We start from the raw sequence: 24,245 nt of genomic DNA on the forward strand, positions 1-24,245 counted from the left end.
CTGGGGGACAGCGTTCGCAGAACTCAGAACACATTTATCTTAGTCTCTCTGTATTCATGTCTTTTTCTTTCTGCTTGGGTTTTGTTATTGTGAGGGTGTTTGGGTTTTTTCCTGATAGGCCACACTGCTGTGTAGAGCTTACTACCTATATTTCAATAGCCAGCTAGAATAGGGTCTTTAGACTTTTGACACCACACTGAGAACCTCGCCTCAAACACAGACATTCTCCAATTTATGATCTTCTATTGTAGAAGGTGGAGGTCATTTTTGGTTCAGCAAAGGGAGAAAAGGAGCACAGCACTCGTTACGGACAACTGCGCTTGTTTTTGGAGCATCTCTTACAATGACCTGACGCTCGCAGTTTATATTCTTTGTGTAAAAAGCCCGTATGATCTGTTTTGCTGCAGAACGAAATAAACTTAACAGGAAAATCTTAAAACCCCTCTCCTCCAATGAAACAACATTTCCTACTTTCTACCCAGCACAAAAAAGTGTAGGTCGGGACTCCAAAGAACAAGGGTGGGCTCAGAGACTCAGACATCCAGCAGAAGTAATGATCACTTGCATCAACATTTTAGATGCAGCAAAATGTTCATTAACTCAAGTAGGTTATTGAGGGTTATTGTCTGTGTGTTTGAAGGAGGGGTAAATGGGGAGGCATTCTGTGGCACTGAATCTATCTCGGCCTCCCTTCATCTGCATTCCCTGCCCTCCCCAGTATTTCCTCTCATATATAATTACCTCCTCAGCTCCTCAGTTATTTTGTTTGAAGCACTTCATACCCCCTGGACACTCAACACTGAGATCTTAGCGAACATTAAACAAGCAGATTCCCATCTTTGTATTTAAATGGGTAAAATAAAACTACTAACCTATCAGACAAAAAAACACTTATTCTCCACCTACTCATTAGGATTTGCAACTTATAGCAGCATGCATACTCCTAACAAGCTTCTAAATGGGGGATTGGAAGTAAGCAGACTCATTCTACAAGTAAATGTAAAATAAATGCCCTTATGCTGGCTTAAGCCTATGTCCTAAAACGCAGATAGTTTGCTATGGGTGTGATGTAACTATCTGATAACAGGCAAAGGCCAAAACACTGCAAGATAAACTCCGGCTTGACTGACTTCAACAGTTGCGTAAGGACAGACCATGAAATTCAGGGCTTTAGCCACAAAAGAGCCGAGCTACTGAGAAACAGTAAACAAAGAATGCAAACAGTGAGAGGAGGAAACATTAAGAGAAGAAAACATGTGGGGCAAGGGTAAGAGCAACCAGGACAGTGTAAGGGGCTGAGTAGGAAACAGGAGCAGCAATGGACACGTACTGATTTATTAAAGCTTCTACAGGACCGACTGCAAGTTTCTCTGCCCAATGCACACCCATATTTAACATGCCAAAAGATGAGTAACCACATCTACTTATATTAACCAGGAAAAGCTGTCCTGTTTTGGGAGAGTTTCTCTTAAGTGCCCCTCTTCACCCACACACAACGGCAGTCCCCACTTGCTCCCACCCTCCTCCTCCACCTCTATTCGTAGCTCGACTCCCGCTCTAGCTGTCATTGAAACAGTTTGCTGACGAGCAGGAATCATTTCTCCCCTTGCTAGCAATGGAAAAAGCAGCAACAGCCTCTCTCCCTCTCATGCCCCAGCTCAGCAAGGAATTTGTATCAGAAAATGGCTGAACTGAGCCACTGACAAGCAAAATTTGCAGGGAGCGAGGAGTCACATTAAAGGCAAATTTCCTTGACACTGTTTATGTATCAGGAAGACGCCAGGATGCTGGTGGAGTGTCCTCAGATTCTTTTCAAAAACACCTCTGTGGTGAAACGTCTTCACAGCCTTGCACTTTTGCTATTAGGTTCTGATACTACAAATGGAAGCAAATGATGGAAGCCCTACCACTGTCACTCTAGACAGGGTTCCACTGGGAACAGCTTCAGATGAAGAAAAGAAATTAGAGACTTCCTCTCAGAGCTGAGTGTATCTGAATGTGGCAGATAAGATCCACACCACAAAAAAGTTTTGAAACCTATTACATACGCAGTAGAAAATGTAAGAGGTTTTAAACAGACACATTCTGCCTAACTCAAACAAAATTAAATCGGCTGATTAAGACTATGTCTTACATTCACACAATCATCCATCTTTAAAAGCTTGGCCTCCCGTTTTTATATATTATACTTGGTAGAAATATGTCCACATTCAGTCATTTTGTCTTAAGTCAGTCTTAGGATCCAGCTGTTCTGATACTGATGAAAATTTTAATCTTCAAATCCTTCATTTAACTATTATTTAAGAAATATTATTGCTTAAATGAGATACTCCCTTCACCAAAAAATGCTCATAGAAATAACTGCCTCACTTTTTTTTTGTAAATGGATTTTCTGTGTCCAAATTTTCTAACAATCCATAAATGTGTTTAGTCATCCTTACCACAGGGGAAGAAAGTAAGTAGGGGTTTTCTGCCTGACAGAAATCCTGCAAGTGACAAAGCTTCTAATTTTGACTTCAGTGGAAATTTTGCCTCAGTATGGATTCACAGGATTTGGCCTACGCTTTGCAGAGATGACTGGGATTCAAGTATATTATTACTTAGCTAATTGTTTTGCTAGAATCTCAAGTACCCATTTAGAAGAACTGAAGGGAATGAGTTTGACGAGAGATCAAAGAGATCAGTTATTGTTGTGTCCAGTGGACACCAGCTGGATGGGCAGAAGATGGGAATTAATCCAGTTTAGTTTCAGAGTGCTAACACACACAGAGTATAATAATTTCTTTCCTCCCTAGAAGCGTGGTTGGCATTGATATTCCCATTTCTTATGTCATGGTGCTTTCCTAATATTTATTATTTATAAAACATACTTGTTTTCAGTGTTTCCTTAAGAAGTTGATATGCCCAATTTCAATTTCTAATTAGAAAAAGCATGCAGCTGTTACTAACAGGCCAAACGCTGAAATGCTTGCCCAGGATTTAGACCGTCCGCTGTTAGAGATGCAATGTGACTAAGATTCCCCATGACATCTAGCTGACAGGTCTGGGGAAACCTGGCCAGGCACCTCGATAATAAACAGAAATACACAGGCTTTGCAGCCTCATAACTTCCATCTCTCAAGTCTGTTTCTCCATTTCCTCTCCACTGACCCTTCTTTCCTCCCTTTGAAACAATATGGAAGGGAACCAGGAAAAAAGCAATGAGCCCCATAACACAGTTGTTCTAAATCTCCCTGAAGGAGCAGAGCAAACAAATGGCTCCTCAAAAGTGAATCCCAGGTGAGAGATCCTTGCTGCGGTTCTGTAGTCCCAAACAAAAGAAAGGATGCAGATATTCTTTATGCTGGAACAACCTGGCCTCTCCATTTGCATTTACTCCAGTAAACTGTTCTTTATTTAACCTGTGACTTTACTAGCTAGTAATAATTTGGGACTGCTGCTCAGAGGCCATCTCTTTGTGTTGGTAACTATCTGTTACGATGTGTACATCACTGCAGAATTTGGCCATGTAAATCTTGAAAGTAATTTGCAGCTCTGAAACAATTCTAATATACTTCTTCAAATCCTAGGCTGTCAAAACTCAGTGAAACTGTGAAAAGGGTATGAAGATAACATCTATAACCACTGCAGCTGGGTACACAAAAAACTGAAAAGAAAGAATAAGGGTTACCAGAGCAGGAAAATACTGTTAATTATTTTTTCCTTTTTCTTTTTTTTTCTTTCTCTTGAAATTTTTTCTTGAAGCATAATACCCATACCTGGAAATTACACATTCCTACCTGCACATCGCACCGATATTACAGGGGTAAAGCTCTCTAGAAGGAAAGACAAACCCCCAAAAGAAATGAAACACACACAAAAAAGTACTCACCAGGTTGTATCTGCACATTTCAACTAGCAATCTCACTTCTCCCACTCCTCCTTTCAGCAAAATGATATACTATGAACATTAGAAATATTAGATTTCTTCTCTGGTGTGCCCAGTGATGGAAGTACGTTAAAAGTTAAAGGATAATACTCAGTAGAAGCCAATAATAATTTTGTGTTAAAATATCCACATAATAAGAATACCACTGTGATGGTAAATTTCCACCTTGGGTGTTAAATACCAGTGTACTCAAGCTTCTCCTACTCCTGTGGCTTAGGCAATGCTCTGCTCAGGAAGCTCAGGATAAGCCTGTCCTCCCATTATTCTGGTGTAAACGAGCTCAGCAGAAGAGACTTTTATTCTGATATGACTCAACCCAAAAGTACTCCGGACAGATATACAAGGAAAACAGAAAATACTCCACAAACAGTAATCATATCGTTATTATGTATTCAAATGTAAAGTGTTTACAGGATTAAGCAGTAACAGCACTGACAGGATAACACACAGTATGGCCTCATCCTGCAAGCCTCCCTCATCTGAATAATCCTAACCAAGTGTGTGCAGTCCCTTGCAGGGACTGTAAAGTGCAGAAAACTATGAAATTTGGGAGGAAGCAGATCAAAAAGCCGAAGCACACAGCAGCAACATGACTCACTTAAAATTCTCCAGAAAACAAATAGAAATTCATAAAGAAAACTATTTCTGACCTTTGATCTTGTCTGTGGGATGCAGGATCTCTCCCATAAGAATAACTATACCAAAGGAAAAGCAACCTTCCTCGACATTTTATTATATTTCTATAATTGTCTCAATATACTAGATCAATTGCATTTGAAAATACAGCTATTAAACCATAACTAGACCATATTTGGAACCTCTGTTTGTCAATTGCATCAAACAACAATTCTTCTGCAGAGAAGAAATCAGATTGTATTTTTACAATAATTGCAAGTCATTTCTAGGAGAAAGAGGTAGCAACAATACCCAAGGAAATAAAATAACACACTTTTGTGCTTTCCCATCAAACCCAATAGTGGTATGGGTTTAAATCAGTCAAAGGCAGCTACGCATGAGAGATTGCACTCTGCAGGCTCTATCAGTCAGAAGTCAAGGATACACGTCCATGATTTATCATACTTTTCATGGTAATTAGCTAGAGTGCCATTTTGCTTCCACTAGCATCACTCAACTTTTTTTTTTTTAATTTGGTCTTTTTTTCTGCAAATGAATTTACATATTTCTCAGTCTCTCATCCCCTACTATGTTTTATTTATGAATATAGGCCTTCCTGATGGTAACTTTCACGTGAAGAAGGTAGTAAGTAGTGTACCTATATCCTAAGTTAATCGCTTTCCCACAATGTCTGCAGAGAAGTTCAAGGTAAGTAAGAGTTTACAGTCAATATTAGGTTTAATGATGCTTAATGAGGGTAACTGACTCTGTTTACTAACTGCACCTAGGTGTGTAGCTCCTAGATGAGCTTTTCTCCCAGCCTCATTCTGCACTGTTAATAGTGCCACTGTGCAGGGGACACATGGTGCTTTGATCCATAAAAATGCTCCAGGAGAGCCAAGCAAGGCACCTGTTTCAACACGGGTTCAGAGGGAGCAGAATGGCCTTAAAACAATGACAGCTTTGTGTAGGGAGCAAGTTTCCCTGTCTAGTATTTTAGCGTATGCAGTTCATTAGAGAAAAGAGGGGTGGGGGTGTGTGTGTGTGTGTAACACTGAAACCCCTAGACATTCCCCAAGCCCCTGTTCTTAAAAAAAAAAATAAAATAAAGCAGTTGTTCCCAGTTTGCAAGGATCATCCCCAAGAATGTTTCCTGTAGGAGTTACTGTGATCCTTTAGCTCATCAAAAGCTGTGTTAACAATTAATACTCTGAAGTTAAACAAAAGAATGAGGAGTTCTTATCTTACTCATATCTCACAAGTAGATACCTACCACAACTAACAAGATTCTAGAAGCAAATGAAGACGACAACAATGTTGTCTTGCAAACTCTGTATTAGCAAAGGTCAAAAGCAAAGCCTCAGATCCAGTATCAGCTCTACTTCAACTGCTCTGTTTTTAGCATCTGTGCAATGCTGTTACTCCAGTCTGTTCCCTCCTAGAAGGAAGATCTAGATTTGAGTTTATCACTTTTTGCCATAACATTTTCCATTGTGGTTTCATGGATATTCCCCTTAGGAAATTCATGTGATGGGAAAATTTTTATACATATTGATAACTAACATATGAAAAATGTACCTTCCTAAATGTTTGATTCCCTAGGATGCATGGATTTAGGGGTTTTGTGTGTGTGTGTGCACATGGGACTAAGTTTGCAGGAGAATCAACAAAAAACAAAGCTATCTGATTTCCAACAAGAAACGGAAGCGGAACACAGAGAAATTGTTCTGTAAGTGGAGAGGTTAGTTCATTTGATTTTTCCAAAGCAGTGAGTTCTGCATTTCATTCATATCAGAGAAATGTGATGTCTGCTCAGACATAGCTCAGAGGGTTTATATTTTTCATTTTCTTTTTTGCCCTAGCAAGCACTCTGCATGAGTCCACATGTTCCCTCCTTATTTTTGCCATTGGCAAGATTTCAAGAAAAAAATCTCTGGTTAGGAAATTGTTCAAAAAACGGGAAAACCTTCAGATAAATCATGCTTCTTGTTTTTTAAAAACACCCAATTATTTGATTGTCGAAGTAGCAGTTACTAAAGTAAGATTTTATTTAAAGGCTAAACTCTGTAATTCTGGAAGCTACATCCAGATCAACGCGGTTTGACTATACAGGTTTCAAAATCTAAGCTCAAGTCTCTTAGTTAAGGCTTATATGTATTACTCTGACAATGTGCCAAATTAACCCTAACACCCCTATTACTGGATAGCCAGGAAAAGGCTTCTAAAAGAGAAGAGATTTTTGTAACTGATGTCTTTCCCTCTCGTTTTCCAAAACACGTGACCTAAACATGTAAACAGAAGTTTAACTGCTATGTAAAACTGCTAATGGCTACATAACAAGAAAGAAAAGATACCTGCTTTCAAAGTGACAGTATATTCTCCCTTTTGCCATTTAAGACATCAATATTCAGACAAACATGGACTCCATTATGAAATGAAAATTATTTACATGCACATGTATTCTTCAGAAAATTGGCAAGGTTTTGTATCCGAGAGGGGAGCAGAAGTAGGAGGGGTCACGTCACTTCTTGAATACAAAATCCAGCAGCTAGCTTAATTTAATGACTTAAAATACTACAGAATGACTCTGAGGAGCAGGAAAATTTAAACAATTCATGATTTCAAGGATACATTATGGAAAATCTAACTGGAGAATGAAAACAGCACTTAAAACAACTGGCCAATACCAGAAGAGGGTATATTCAAGTTATTTCTCACCTGCTGCTGCCTTTCAGCTGTGCCATAAACAAAGCTTGGGTAACTGAGCATTAACTTATTTTTACTAAAGCACAATGCCAAAGTTAAGAGACAACAGGATTACCTGCAGTCCACTGATGTTCAGCGTACATACATGTGTAACTGTCTCCTCAAAATTCCACAGGCAGATCTCCAAACTATAGGCAGCAGATCTCCCCGAGAGAAGGATGGATGTGGGCATTCCTAGGAAAATCTGTGCGGCTCCCCTCCCCGAACACCTGGTTGGAATCTGCCCCCCCACTTTCCTGAAGAGCCTGGGAGGAAGGCGGGCTTGCTTACTTGGATCCGTCTGGATAATAACTAGCTTTTCCCTCATGAGTGTTGCCTCCACACGTCTCCGCTCAGACTCACCAGCTATAACAAAGAACCTTGGGAGGATAAAGATTTTTAACACTTACTGGCAAAATAACCAAAGAAAAGCTACTTCTCAAATATCCTGAGTTAGCTTCAATAAAAAGCAGGTTTTTTTGCAAGATCTGGGGAGGTTTGATCACCCCTAAACAAACGGAATCTCTGCTGCAGTATAGTGTCTCAGCAAAGAGAAAGACACTCTCCCCTTGACGACCTCTGAAGTAACGCTGAGAGTCTTCAGTCTTGGTGGAGATTGCCTGAGATGCCTGCAGTCTGGTGGCCTCCAGAATCTCCAGAAGGCTTCAAGCTCACATTGAAATGGCTCATTTTATGTTTACAGCCCAGGCAAGCAGGTGGGACTGGAACATTGTGTTTTAGCCACATCTCAATAGAACTGTTAGAACAAAACTTACAAGAGAACTCTTAGATAAGGGCACTGAGATCTTGGGGCAATCCTATCTCATAAAGAACATTTAAATGTGCCTATAAACATTATTGTGAAGATACGCTTATTCAGAGGAAGGAAGAAGTTTCCGATGAATGTTCTACAGATGAACATAATTCAGATTATTAAAAAATTAAAGGAAAATTCCTTATGTAATTAAAATGCTGTATCTGAGTAGTAACATTTCTTGCTTCTTTATTGTTTTCTTCAATATTGATTTCTTGCCAGAAAAAATACAAGTTTTCAGCTGCTTGTCTCTCAGAAGACCCTCTGCCTAGTTTCATGAATTCTCTCTGCCATCCTTAAAATGCGCCTTCTGAAGGCAAAGAGACTTGTATAATCCCCAAAGTCCTATTAATATCAGTGAGAATGATACGTTTGATTCAAAACCACCAAAGGGAATTACTAAAATGGCCTCAAAGCTGTTTTTCAGAGTCAGAATGGTCTACCCTACCTACTTGGCTCTAAAATGTGCTGCTGCCGTGTACACTGTCAGAGAATCACAGAATGGTCGGGGTTGGAAGTGATGTCTGGGGATCTTCTAGCCCAACCTCCTGCTACACCAGGGTCACCTACAGCAGGCTCCACAGGATCACATCCAGGTGGGTTTTGAGTATCTCCAGAGCAGGAGGCCCCACAGCCTCTCTGGGCAGCCTGTTCCAGTGCTCTGTCACCCTCAAGGTAAAGAAGTTTTTCCTCATATTCAGACGGAACCTCCTGTGTGGCAGTTTGTACCCGCTGCCCCTTGTCCTGTCATGGGAACCACTGAGAAGAGCCTGGTCCCATCCTCTTCACACCTGCCCCTAAGGTATCTGTGCATTGATAAGGTCCCCTCTCGGTCTTCTCTCCTCCAGGCCAAAGAGCCCCAGCTCCCTCAGCCTTTCCTCACAAGGGAGATGCTCCTGTCCCCTCATCATCTTCACAGCCTCTGCTGGACTCTCTCCAGGAGTTCTCAGTCTCTCTGGACCTGGGGAGCCCAGCACTGGACACAGCGCTCCAGATGCAGCCTCACCAGAGCAGAGCAGAGGGTCTCGACCTGCTGGTCACGGTCCTCCTAACGCACCCCAGGACACCACTGACCTTGGCCACAAGCGCACACTGCTGGGTCATGGGCAACCTGCTGCCCACCAGGACCGCCAGGTCCTTCCCCGCAGAGCTGCCTCCCAGCAGGTCAGTCCCAGCCCATACTGGTGCGTGGGGTTGTTCCTCCCCAGGTGCAGGACCCTGCACTTGCCTGTGTTGAACTTCATTTGGTTCCTCTCCACCCAACCCTCCAGCCTGGCCAGGTCTCACTGAAGGCAGCGCAGCCTCCTGGGGTACCAGCCACTCCTCCCAGGTTGGTATCAGCAGCAAACTCGCTGAGGGTGCGCTCAGTCCCTTCGTCTGGGTCATTAAGTTGAACAGGACTGGACCCAGTACTGACCCCTGGGGAACACCAGTAGCTACAGTCCCCCAGCTGGACTGCACACCACTGGCTGCCACCCCCTCAGCTCTGCCATTCAGCCAGTTCTCAGCCCACCTCACTGCCCACTCATCTAATCCATATTCCTATGAGAACATTATGGGAGATGATGCCAAAAGCCTTGCTGAAATCAAGGTAGACAACATCCACCACCCTCCCCTCATCTACCCAGCCAGTCATTCCATCGTAGAAGGCTATCCGGTTGGTCAGGCATGATTCCCCCCTTGGTGAATCCATGCTGTCTACTCCTGATAACCTTCTTTTCCTCCACATGCTTCCAAGATAACCTCCAGGATGAGCAGTTCCATCATCTTTCCAGGGATGGAGGTGAGGCTGACCAGCCTTCCTGGGTCCTCCTTCCCACCCTTTTTGAAGACTGGAGTGGCAGTGGCCTCAGGCACCTCTCCTGTTCTCCATGACCTTTCAAGATGATGGAGAGTGGCTCAGCAATAACATCTGCCTGCTCCCTCAGCACTCGGGGGTACATCCCATTGGGGCCCATGGATTTGTGGGTGTCAAGTTTGCTTAAACAATCTCTAACCTGACCTACCTTGACCAAGGGAAAGCCTTCCTTTCTCCAGACTTCCTCTCTTGCCTCCAGGGTCTGGGAAACCTGAGGGCTGGCCTTGGCAGTAAAGACTGAAGCAAAGAAGGCATTCAGTAATGCTGCCTTTTCTGTATCCTTCAGCACCAGGGCACCCACCTCGTTCGGCAGCAGGCCCACATTTTCCTCAGTCATCCTTTTCCTGCTGATGCACTTGAAGAGGTCCAGCTCACACTGCTTCTGACTTCTTGTTCCCTCTCATTTTATCCCTGCTATTTTATTTGCTGGTACAGGAGGAACTGGTTTTTCAATGACCTGCATTGCTGGTAACACTGAATTATGCAATAATGCTACTCTGCTAATCATACTACTGTATAACTTCAGGTTGGTTTTGACTGGAAAGTTCCAAAATGAACGAGGCACACGGAAGGTGTTCAGTGGCATCACCACAGTGTCACCGCACAAATGTCTGCTTCAGCTCTAACACACAAACAGATATCCATCCAGACAAAGAGGGGCCAGGAGGAGAAAGAGGGAGATACTGAGAGAGCAAAACAAAGCAGGAAGGAGGGAGGGAAAGCAGGAAGGAGGGAGGGAAAGCAGGAAGGAGGGAGGGAAAGCAGGAAGGAGGGAGGGAAAGCAGGAAGGAGGGAGGGAAAGCAGGAAGGAGGGAGGGAAAGCAGGAAGGAGGGAGGGAAAGCAGGAAGGAGGGAGGGAAAGCAGGAAGGAGGGAGGGAAAGCAGGAAGGAGGGAGGGAAAGCAGGAAGGAGGGAGGGAAAGCAGGAAGGAGGGAGAGAGAAGGAGGAAAGGATTTCAGAGTACTACTAAGTGAAAGACCTATTTATTAAACTTCATGGGACATGAAAATGTTTTGAAGTTAAAATCTTGTACCACCAGATGAAGGATTTAACTCTCCCTTTCACAATTTAGCCCCCTGTCAATGGGAACTAATGGCCCAAGCCCCAGTACAAAACCATGGAAGCCAGGTGCCTATTGGGTTTAAAAAAGACAACAGAATACAAAAATGACCAGGAGGAGAAGCAAAAATATTCACTGTCCTGAGCTATCCACTGAAGAAAATTAACTTCCCAAAACAAGCACCAGTCGTATTAGAAGATCAGTACTTTGATCTGTCTGGCCACCTTAATATTAACATCTGGACAGCTGAACCGCTATTTATTCTTTCTAATGAAGGTAAACTAACTCACTGGCACAGACGAAATAATTTAATACCAAATTTTGTTCCATGTGGCAAAAATGCCAAGTGTCACATCCTCCAGATTTTACAAGATGATCTGCACTTAAGAGGAAGAAGAAAATCAGGATAACTGACAGGACAGTTTCTTCTTGGCTTCCACCCTGGCAATCAATACAGCTACACAGACCTGAGCAAAAACCATGGTGGTTAAATACCTTCTTCTGAATCTCAAAATACTTCACTGATATCTATTCCTTGCCCATACTTTTTTACTCCCAGTGGATGGTGACGTTGTCTTTTTCATAGAGGAGGTGTCAGATCATGGCCCCTGGCAAATCAACACAAATCACTGACGACATGATGTAAACGTGTGCTCTAAGAAACAGAATTTTAGCATCCTGAAGCCCCACTCTTAAAGCACTGAATTAGGAAACCTGCTGTGCCAGTGTGTGGATTAAAGAGACCAATACTTGCACATCCATTTTCAAAAAATAGTAAAGAGGGAAGGGAAAACATTATCTCTCCCACTTTTTTACCTTTTATACAGAAGAATCAGCACACTGGCCTTGCATTGTTAGTTTTACTAGACTAGCTGCTGAACCACACAGTGCATATGCATTCAGCTAAACATACACACACACACGCACAATACTGAACTTTGTGCTGGCAGCCAGACTGCAGGAACCCAGGTCCCATGGGCAGCAATCAGCTACGAAGGAACAGGAAAAAGTTAGTGTAATGATTAACTAGCCCAGTGGGCTGACAAGTAGAGCAGCAGTAGTACAGGTTGCAGTGCTGGTCACCTCTCCCTCTGGAATGCTGCTGGATGCCTGCAATTAAGCGAAGTACAAAAAAACCCCAGAAATGTAATGTCAACACAAGAAAGAAGCTGAATTCCTCCTCTTGAAATGTCCACATAAGGAAGACATGCAGGAGCAGAGATTTTCTGCTAAGCTGGATGTTGAAAGAATATGACAGACTCCAATATCACTATTTGTCCAATATGTACGCACAGGTTTTGGTGAGATTAATACGGTTATCTATAAGATAAGATATATATCTTATAGATATCTTCTATCTATCTATAGATATAATAGAGATTATATAATCTATAAAATAAGGTGTAATCTATAGACAATTATTCCCTATACAGCAGCCAGCAAAACTAATGGCAACCAGCAAGTATCAATGTTGACAGCTGCAGCCGTGGTTAAAGTACATCCATTTAGGCGAAAGGCTAAACCATGAGTATCCCTATAGCCAGTCAGGGAAAAATCCAAGTCATCATCGCTGTTCCTCCTCCTTTGGTGCTTTTACCCTGCAGTCCCCAGCAAACTCCAGAAATTCTTTCAAAACTCTTTCAAATTATTTTAAAGCAGCACATTAAAGGTGAACACACTGCAACACTCACTGTATTTCTCTTGGTGCTACCTCAGTCAGCATTTTGCAGAGGCAATACACTACTGCCTGGACTTCAGCTTGAAAAAACAAAATCCATCTCTGTTTTTTTCTAGCTTTTAATGATTTACCTTCATCAGCCATGGCAGAAATGACAATCAAATACTCAGCTTTGTTTTTTTATTTTCCAACAAAAGCATTTACTGCTTATTTAAGAATACCTTGAAAGAAACTATTTAGAAAAAAAAAAAAAAAAGGCAAATTCTTTCTTTCAATAAAGTCGACTTTCCCTCTGAAAGGCTTTGTTCTGTGTGTGGATTATTCCTTTATTTTAATTATTTTGAAGTGCCTCTTTTTGAGTGGGTAGGAATTAAGTATCCACAACACCAAAGTGGGCCCTAGAATTAGTTGTTGTAAACAAAGGTTCTGCAGTGCCCTAAATCTGCACAAGTAGTACAGCTGGAGTATTTTGGATAAGTTTTTCCATAAAGAGTACTTCTGGGGACCCTGAGAGCTATGGGACCCAGGCCCATGAGCATGTATTAAGGGACTCACATTGTATGGACAGGTCATATCTTTCTAATCATGAACACATGTAAATCCTTCTCCTCACTTTCCAGGAAATCAAAAATGTTGCTCTTAGTTAAATGTAGAAAGCAAAATCCCACCTTGAAGAGGCTGGTACCAACTAAAGCAACTGACCAGAAATTTTGATCTGTCACACAGGAGGATTTATTAGGACACAATGACCAAGTGATAGAAGAGAATGCAGAGAGCTAGAACAACATATACAACTAGGCATGTTATCAAAACCAAGTAACAATCTTTCATAATCTCTCTAATCACAGCACGCTCACACACACATATACAGGTTTGTTAAGTATTTTCAGCTCAGATACCTTTCTGTTTTATAGGTATACTCACTAAAAACAACAAGAAGAAAACAAGCTAAAAAAGACCTAGGAAAACTTTAGATGGGAAAGTTTGGACACAGTTATGTGCACACATTGACAGAAAGAAGGGGAGGAAGCAAATCTGGGGAAAATACGAAGGATTATCACTTTATAAGCTGTGGGCACTGACTTGAACAAGGATTCCAAAAATAAATACATCTAACATTTAAATCCCTAGCTGTATTTTCAGTAACACTTTCTCCCATGACTTTATGTACACTCAAAACCAAAACCCCAGCAGCTAAACACCCACAGCCCTGAGGAATTTCAGTTCTCAATCTCAAGAAAAGCTATTGTCCAAACCTGCCACTGCATCCATAGGCTTCTACTACCACATTCTGATTTAAGGACACAAATGCAATAAAACTAAAACTCAAGAGAGAGAAAGAAGTTGAAGAGTTTGCACTACCCATTCCTTCACAGATACTGAAGGAGTCATATAGGCATCTGGAAAACCAGCAGATATTGTCTCTGGTAAATCTTATTTCGTAAGACTCCCCACTTTCAATTTGCATTCCTGTGCTTTGCACATAGTTCCATATAAATTTATAGCTCCTCTGCACTGTTGCCCATAGTTACACCCGGTATTTACAGGTAAACCTGCAACACTGTTTGTCCATGGAGGTAAACAAGAAAGGAAGGAAAACAGTACGAAGGAAAGTAGGAAAACAATTCTGCACTTACTCATCTGTAGTTGGTGGTTACATCTTAGGAATAGTTGCTTTAAAATACAAGTTGTTGAGGTTTGATTTAAAAATCTCTGTCAGTTTTGACATGAAGGTGAAAGTATTGCTGTTGGCTCCAGAACAATCTGCATATCTTATCACTAAATAAAATGTCTGAGGTGTGCACCAATCTGATGAAATTATAAACAAGAGTCCACACAAGCACACATGCCTTCCTGTTTGATTTCTGTTCTGTTCACTCCTCTATAATAAATTATATGATCATCTCATTCTAGCTGGAGGTTTAACTGTGCATGTAAAAAGGAAAATGATAGCAGTCTATTCTTTTTCACACTTCATAGCTGAGAACCTGGCAAAATTGTGGATCTTGGGAACAAGCAGCGAAGCTTATTTCATTACCATCTACCTCCTCTTTAATTGCCACAAAATTGGTGGAAAAACCCATGTATTTATGTATTTTTAAAAGTAATTTCCCACACTGAAAATAAATAAATGAAACTACACCTCTTTTGCTACAAAGACTAATATACACGCTTAACTTTATGTACTGCAATTAATCTCATCTATGTCAACAGGATTACTTATAACACTGTAAGTGAAATACATGTGTAAATCCTTGCAGAGTCATGGCCTGAATTGCCAACAACATTACGAGGCACAATTAAATGCCTAGGCCTAGAACGGCCATTCAGAAAGATTAGGAAAAAAACACCTTTAGGCATAATAAGTAACAAAATCTACTCCAAGGAGTGGCTACGGGAGAAACTACTAAGGAGTCACCTTCCATTAGGAAATTCACCAAATCCTTCCAGGAATTCACCTTCTTCCTCTACCAGTTATCACCTTCATTCACCACTCCTTTCTCACTCATCAAATACCTTTCTCCCTGTCCACACATCTGCTGCTGCCCCTATGTGATGAAGGAGACAGGAGATACATCTTAATCCTTATTCTTTTGTGCAGTGAAGTAGATGAAAGCAGAGTCTGCCCCTTATACTAACTAGCAGAGTAACAAACAGCTCATGTGCTAATTAACAGGGCTGCGTGTGCAACTGCACGGTTTAAAAAACTTTGCGTCTTAACCTGCTGCTGAACTGTTCCCATGCTAGTGTCTCACTGAAAAAATTATTTGCCAGTAAACTCTATGGACAATCCCTAACCTGTTAGTGGAGTTTGTTACAAGAAGCTGCTCATCAAAACATACAAACCGGACACCTAAATTGCCTAACTCTGTCTCCTGATGAGTAGCTTACCACCTGGTTTCTTCTGCAAATACTCATGAATGCTGCATCAGAAGTTACTCTCTGTAAATTATCTAGTTTTTGACTGAAATCCATGGCTTCCACAAACACTTCCACTTGTAAATTAACTCAGTCAGAAATATTAACTAAAATGCCAGGAAAACAAACTCAATCCTTTAAAAGTTCAAATGACTATTTGTCACGAACATTTCACCTCTACTAATGAACTGCAAAAATGAATGATAGAAAATGCAAAACTGTATTATGTTTAGCAGTTAACATTTTAATAAGGAAGAGATTAGCAATTTTTAATACCTCCAGTGCTTTGTTATATACAGTAGCACAATAACTGAATATTTTAATTGCTAATTATTTAGACCTCATTCAGTTCTCACTCAGGCAAAACTCCCATTGAGGGACTCTTGCCTGAGAAAAGAGCTACAGGATTTGTTTTACTGTAATATGAAAAAACTTTATATATCATAAAAACTATCAAGTTATAGTGAGACAAAAATCATTAAATCCTTAGCAATATTAAGCCCTACTGTAAGTCCCACTGACTCTTAACGCCACTGTTTTCATATTAAGTAAAACAGATAATTGCGGTTTACCAGTTGTAACTTACCTGTATAATTTATGCCCAGATATGCTGGTGCTCTTATAGAGGTCTAATCATGTTTTGAGTCATCTTACCGTATCCCTGCTTCTCTCCTGTGGGAAATCTCAGTTCACATGTGATAAGGAAAGAGCATTTCCAAACAATTACAATATCAACACCTTCAGAAACCCCAAAACTTGCATTTGGTTTTACCTTTTGACTTTGGACTCCAAAAGGGTTAAGAGCAGCTCTCAACACTTCTTTCTTATGCTGCTGTAAAGAAAAGAAATGCTTATGGTTAGGGATCTGCACACACAACACCTTGAGTTTTCGTAACAGTCAAACAGCTAGGCGCTCAGTGGGGGAAGTGGGTAGAACGCTGTGTGTATATATAAATTTATAGCTATCCAAATGAAGACAAGCAAACTCCGACACGTTGACATTTGGTACACAGGTGATGAAAAAAAAATATCTACATGTACTATTATCTGAAATGTCATGACATACACATCCTTCAGAGCAAAAACTTATACAGCTAAACACCAGTTAATAGGGAGCAATTTCCAAGACTCCATGCTTAAAAAAACCACCCAAAACCAAAATAACTCAGGTTTTCCATTAAGCGGTTTCATTCCTGTTAGAGGTAAAACAAATGGGTGTCACCACAGAAGTTTTCCCACTCATATTTGCCATTCAAATGCATTTGTGGAAAAAGTTCCAGGTAAGTACTCTAACAGGTCAAGAGTTTGAAAAGGTTCTCTTTTTTCTTTTTTTTTTTAAAATGAGAAATTGTGTATAAAAACTTTGCATCTTTCAACTATAAATGGCTTTAATGACTAAAACGTTCAGAAAACCTCTCTATAGGCTGCATTTTGAAAAAAGAACTAAAAGCAGACTTAGTACCATATACAGCTAATTACCAAAATGTTCAGGACTGGCTGCCAAACAGCTGAGGAAAGAATAAGTATTGTGCAGGCTGAAAATAAGACTTGGGCACTCTCCTTCCACCAGTTCAGAACATGGTTTAGGGACCTTATGGGATTAATTTCCAATTCCCATTATGAGAGGCTCCCTTAGATGACAGTGCTCAAATCCACCCCAGCCAGGCTCCTTGCCTCCTCGCAGGAGCAGCGGGATCCCTTCATTCCCCTCGTGCTGACCCTCCACCCAAGAACCTGTGTCCAAAGCTAATGCCAGCTCCGGTATGGTGGGGCCGGGCTAAGCCTACTGGATTTCTTAGATCCTTCGCTGGTGAGGGGTTTTCTAAAGGTATCTGCAAAGACATTTTATCACTGAGATTACAGGTAAAACCAGACTGCTTAACAGAAAAGAACTGATCTTTGAGGCACCCTTACTCATTTAGAAAGGACACAAAGTATTGCTTTCTCAAATGCAGAAGATGTAACGCCAGCAGGCTTTCAGCCTGCGTGGTTCCATGTCTGACTTCCCAGCAGTTCCTGGCTACTACAGGGATGCTCCTGTTGCTTTCTCAGAGACACGCTCGCAATTTCTTTTCAGATCTGCAGCCTTTCTCTTACTTTCTGGGTGCTTTCCACCTCTGATCACCACGATCAAAGGATGCCCCAGCTTCAGTATCATTTTTCATCACCATCTAATTTCCTTATGGTAATCCCCCAGCCTACGTAGGTCAGCCCCGAGTGCATGCAGCATGGGCTGTTCGGCGGCAGCTTCCAGCGTTTTCAGGGAAGGTTTATTTTGCTCGAAGTAAGGCTGTGTAGCATGTGCTTCGCTTTGGTAAGGTCTGCAGTTGCCTGGACAGACACGTGGGATGGCAGCTGTTAGCACTTTCCAACATTACACAGCCACGGTCTGGAACAGCCTGTCAGTTCTGCACAGACAATGAATAAAGCAAAACAGAAGGCCTAAAATATTGAGTAATGAGAATGGGATTTTGACCTTTAAATGCTGTTAGATGTACCGCACGAGGGTATGTTTGATTTAAGCGATACTATTAGGGATGAAACTGTGCTGTTTGCCGAATGTCTAACTCATCTAACCACCGAACCACCCTGTCCTCGCCGGCACACCGTGCTGCAACAAGCGGTGACTTTGCTGAGCAAGCCCAGCAAGAGAGGCTGGCACCGGGGAACTGCTGATCAGGTTCTCCCACACTTTCTCCCAAGGTGAAAGAGGCTATTTTCTATTTTAAACCCACTGATCAGTCAAGCCTGCGGCAGCGCTTAGAAATTACCTCCTCAAGCTCTGCAACAGATTAAATCAGAGTCGAAAGTCGCAGTTTCTCTTCTCCGACCTACTGGCATTTGAAATGTTGTACAACTACCCACGCTGTACACAGCTGTCCTTTGTCAGTTGTGCTTCTTGCCAGTTAATGTTATACAAGAGTCTCTATAACTGTTACAGTTACTTGATTTTCACAATCACTGATCTACCCTTTCTAAACACTAGAATGCCCGAGTTTAATTAATGGCAACATTTCTGCCACAAAGTTTTAAAAACTAATTTTATATATGATTTAAATTTATCAAGCCTTATACTTGCGATGGTCATTTGTTGGACCAAGACAGCTACTAGAGCGTACCATAGCCAAAATTACAGGCCATTAATTTGTTTTTCAATTCCAACCTCCACATTTACATTTCATGGTTTCACTTCGATCAACAGCTTATCGGTGATTCAAATTACCTCATATCAAGTAATACCCTCTAAATCTGATGCATTCATATGATATCAAGGAAGTGAAAAACGACAATGCAACTCAGGAAACCACTTTTGGCGTCCACCTCAAAGCAAAGCCCACGTACTACGCAAAGGTGAATACTCCACAGCACAGGCTCACAATGGTCTTACTGACCTCAAAGTCACAAATATATCACATTCCTCAAAGAGGTTTGAGGTAGATCACAGCAATCTCCTAGAAAAAAATTGCTTTCAAGGATGAAGTAAATTAGGTACACTTAGTAGCTCTGCTTCTTAAAATATCTAACCAGCACAAGACCTACAACTGAAATCAGAAATACAGAAATGGATAACTTAAACAGTCGTAAATTAAAAACGCTTCTTCTGTTATGCCCATTGCTTGTACCATAACAACAGCATACTGTGCTGCTGTTCAAATGCAAACAAGAAAGAATTATACATACTTGTTCATTTTCTTATGTTCATGCCTTATAAACTGCATGGCCTTCTGACATTTGCTATCAATGAAAAAAATCCTCTTCAGTGAACTATCATCAGATCAAGTGAAACTGAGATAAATACATTCTGTTCAAGAATATGTAAAGAATGTGTCCATTTTATTTACATTTTCTCTCAAGGTTATGGAGCTTTCAGGGTGGGGGGAGAAAATATCATAGGATGATAACTGTGAGGATCTTCTATTTTTCAGACTCTGTATTTAAAGAACAAAATTTGAAGAGTAATATAAATTATGTTAGCATCACTCCAGTTCAATTCCTTCCAAACACAGTCATCATACATACAAACTAAACTCTGGTAGCAAGTGGATGAAAGGAATCACTGTTGATTAATGCTAAGAATATAGAAGCCAAAAGGATTTCAGACAATGATTCACTGTGAGACTACCAGTAAATCTCTTGGTCTCTTTTGAGATTCAGTCAACCTGGCACGAACATTCGGTGAAGTATGCCCTTAGCAAAACGGACAATGCATCACAGCAATGCTTTTTTTAAAAAAAATAAAATTAAAAAAAAACCAACAAACTTCTGTGTGAATTTAATGCTTATAGAAAAGCATAATCCGGCAGACTTAGAGCTTGAAATCCTCTCATTTCCAGCACAGTACTTCTAGCAGCAGAACAGCTTGACTTACACAGGCTCAGCACTACGCCTCAGCCTTGAACTGAGGGACCGTGTTAAAGTGGTCATGTTTGACTCTGGTTCAGCCTCTTGCATTGGATTTAACAACCACAGAACAATTACTATTGACTGTAGTAATGTTCTGTGTGATATGGACTTGGGTCCACTGAGAAGCAGAGTTGAGATCTCCTTAACTTGTTTCAAGAGTCAAGCTTGTCTGACGGCTGAGTGGTGGTGGGGGGGTGGGGGGAGAGGAATAAATCAAATGACTAGCATTAAATTCCACGATAAAGACAGATGCTGGAGAATTTTTAAAGACAACTGCCCAAAGTAGACCACTGACCTGGCCTGCAAGTATCAGACAATGAACTGTATATGAGTTGGATTTTCTGAAGTAAAGGAAGCTTCACACATACATGGAAAAAAATTAAACAGTGTTACTGTAGCATACTTAACACATGAAAAAGTCTTTCAGAAAATAATTTAAGTTCTCTGTGCACTCCTAATGTCTATTTGAAAAGTACTATCTGCCCATACTTATCTCCATAGGAGACTTGGATTAACTGTCTAGGCCCAGGATAAAACACCCCTTGAAGGCAACAGTCAGGTGATGTAGAAAGGGGGACATCTGTGTCACTACCTGCCGGGTTAGCCTCCTCTTAACTTTATGTACCATGACTTTACTTATAGCGAAACCATCACCTAGAACATATGAAGCAAATGGCATTTTTAATATTAGAGGTACTAGCAACCAGCCCGGGCCCTTCTTCAGAAGGAAATACCAATGCAGACGGTGAATTAAAACACACCATGGTAACAGATGAAGACTTCAACTGTCAACAAAATCAGGCTATTAATTCTCACATAAACAGTCTTTTTAAATCTTTGCTTTTTAATATACAGTCCAAAGATCACTCTCACTTTTCAGCAGCTTTTGTCTTTTAATGCCAATCATTTCAACTGACTTTTCTCACTACCCTGTGCTTTTTCTCCCCTTTGGAAAAGGTGAGTGAAAATATCAAATGATATCTTACTCTGCCAAGACCAAAGGAACAGTTCAAACAGTCAAAAATATCAGGCAATGACTTTGCTTAAGGCAGGGAGGGAATGTGATCAGCAGTGGGGTGGATCACTGCCTGGCAGAGGAGGGAAAAAACAAATTCAAACCCAAATCTCTTCTCTTTCTCTGTTTCAGACTATGCTCAGGTCTAGGCTATGTAAACAGCAACTGAAAATTGCTGGATGGAAAACACAGAATTATTTTGCTGCTCATCACGTTCTTTTCTCAAGCAACAGACACTGAGATTCAAGGGGAATCTGGGACACTACTGGCCTGTTTGTCACCACTGAAAGCAAAGGTGACCTGACTGATACGCTGGGACTAAACTAGCACCCGTTCACAGGATGCAATCACCTAATGGATGGATCTACACGTGTCTGGGAGAGCAGCTCACGCTGCTGCTGGCCTCTGTACCTCCTCACACAACAAAAAAGATTTCAGACTTCACGGCCATCAGCTTACAACCTTTCCCCAGACTGTAGCTCACTGACACAAGAAAACAGATACACAGTGTGTCCGTTATCTGATCTTTTCCTTCGAATTTCCCGTCTATTTCTGAAACAGAACAAGGCTGAAACTTTCCTTTGACTGAGATGAACCAAATGTCACCTCATAACAGACGACTCTGTCCCTGGTCACCGGCATCACAAAGTAGGAATCAAAGGTGCTACTTTCTTCCAAAAAATCATTATCACCTTTAAAATTTAATTCCATCAAAGCACTAGAGACTAGTCTGGGGCAATGCAGAAGGGAAGCGAGAGATGACAATTCTCCCTCCTCTCCAGAGACTACACATCCCTACAGATTTTGCTTCCTGTGCAACGCTTAACTCCTTGATGACTTTTCTCTCATGATCTCCTCCCTGGCAGAAACTTCTTCAAATTTAAAAATAAGAACATGAGCCAAGTAAATAAAAATAAATAAATAAAGCTCAATGTCTATAAAAAGTACACAGACTAACCTGCTTAATTATTAACAAGTAAACACAACAAATTCTGAATTATTTACTTAATCTTTTTCAGCTACAAACCTCAGACTTTTAGAGCATGAAATACATGCTTTATTTTAGGACACAAAACAGACATTTTATAGGGCTGTGGACTTTTTTTTTTTTTTTTGAGGTGAGGTTGTTTTGAAGAATACACATTTCTTATTAACCCCAAAATACCTTCCTTTCACTGAACCCTGGTGGAATTTTAAATACAGAAATGAAAGTTTTAGTATAAAGATCCTGTATTCACGTGTTCACTAGTGAATGAGCCAGCTGTTTCTGACTTGCAACTGAGCGAAAACAAGACTCCTGTGAGGCATATGCACCCTCTCCTGTTTCTGTACCTCCGCTAGGGAGATGCTACATGCAGAGGGAGAACCTGGTGATGGCTCCAGTCCCAGGTACAATCCCTTTTTTTTCTTTCTTTTTTTTTTTTTTTTCCTTCTTTTTTTTCTTTTGAATAAAGCTACCCTGCTGAAGTAACATCCTCTGTGCCAGAAATAAAATAAAAAGGTCACAATGCCACCGGCCTCTGATGATCCAGTAAGATGCTGTTCTAGGTCTGACCTCCAGCTGAGTCTAACTTTATGTTCCTCCTCCCTCTGACACATCATTCTGCGTAACCCAGCGCTGATGTGACGCAGCCTTCCCTGGCGATATGCTGAAAACCAGGGAAGTGCCAGATTCCTTGCTGGATGAAACAGCCACATTTCTATACCTGCCGAAGTTAGCACATACCGTTGGAAGGCTCCAGGATTCAGTAACGTGAAACAACGGCATCTCCTCCCCAGTAACCCCAGGCCATCATTACCATCCAGAAAAAAAATTCTATCATCATCATCACCACAGAAAGAATCTGGTTGTGAACCTCAGACAATTTTTCTTAACTAGCTTTTCTTTGGAAATGATTCTACATTGCTTTTGAAGCCCTGGATTAATAAAGACATATGCATATAGGCTGAAGCTGCACATATGAAACATGCCACTAAAAATCTATTCTAAAGTTTCGCATGCAAGCAGATGTCTCCACAAGAGCATTACGATAATATTTAACAAGGTATTCACATACTACTATTCCCTCATCATTGCTACAAATGCATACAAATATGACATCTGGTAACGTATTTATTAATCTACTCTTAATTGTTGCAACGGTCCAGCATAATCTGTGTTTTTTCCCTGGGTTTAGATCTTAAAAATTTTGCCAATATTTATGTACTATAATCTTTTTGCTTACCAAAGCCTTCCAAAGGTGCAATTCAGGAGATGAGACAGTTAATCACAGAGCTGGCTTAGCCTCTAATTTAGGTGGCCTACTTATGTTAGCAACATTTTATTAGCACGTTATGCTGTATATTTAATATTTAGTACACTGTGTGAAAATGGTTTACTGTGTATTGCTCACATAAATGACTTAAAAATTCTGTTTGACACACAGAGAACAGTGTGTAAGTAATACATGTATTTCTAAGTATACCTAATGCTACAGAAAATAAGGATAAACAAAAGACACGCAGAGAAAACACTACAAGATATCTCATAATGAAGTTAAAGCCTAGGTTATAAATACTTTGGTAGACCAAAGATGCAGAATTAGGGATATATGCCCAATGCCCATTTCTCCTTTAATTTTTGGGTTCAAATCTTCCTCTGGAAGCCGCAGCAGACATCCAGCTGAAGGAAAAGGCGACTTTCTTAATTGTTGGAGTCTCACAGTAGAGAAAAAGCATACAGCAAATCCTCCCCAAACCTTTTGTATTTTACCAGACTCAGAAGACAAAGCAGGATCTTTCTTTGAGTTCAGAGGCGCTTTCAGGCCATTCTCCGCAAGGCAGGTAAGTTAGCTACATCCTCATGAGTTACGCAGCCTTTTCAATGTGTACTTAAACAACAGTAGCTGGGAGCCCCAGGGAAGGATGCCCAGTGTACATGAGCAGCAGGTGGTACCAAGGTGCTCAACCAAGTCAGATCCCAGTTTTCGTGGAAGAGCTGGAGAGCAGCTCCAAGCAGGGATCCCAGTTATCTAGCTATAGCCGTTTTGCTTGTGCTGATGTTCAGAAATCACCACCAGAAAGGAGATTTTCGACTTTGGCCCTTTTTTAAGAGGAAAAGTACACTGTTCTTGTTCCTCCTATTTACAAAATGAATCAAGGCTACACCAGCTGGCATTTGTAAGGGCCAGACAAGGGAACTCCTTCAGCTTGACCCAAATTAGGCCGGT

The 24,245-nt window shown here is 41.0% G+C and overlaps 1 protein-coding gene across 7 annotated transcripts in view; it reads right to left on the reverse strand.

Annotated features, from left to right (window-relative positions):
* Positions 1-24,245, reverse strand: part of ZBTB20 (zinc finger and BTB domain containing 20) — a 519,609-nt gene that overhangs the window by 413,850 nt on the left and 81,514 nt on the right. For 6 of the 7 annotated variants that reach the window (XM_056341444.1, XM_056341443.1, XM_056341447.1 and 3 more), the window contains one exon: positions 16,390-16,449. The gene's annotated coding sequence lies outside the window, so the exon portion shown is untranslated. The remainder of the gene's footprint in view (positions 1-16,389; positions 16,450-24,245) is intronic. The other variant, XM_056341442.1, reaches the window with a different exon arrangement.

Source organism: Falco biarmicus, chromosome 5 (genome assembly GCF_023638135.1).
Source record: "Falco biarmicus isolate bFalBia1 chromosome 5, bFalBia1.pri, whole genome shotgun sequence".
Lineage (NCBI taxonomy): Eukaryota > Metazoa > Chordata > Aves > Falconiformes > Falconidae > Falco > Falco biarmicus.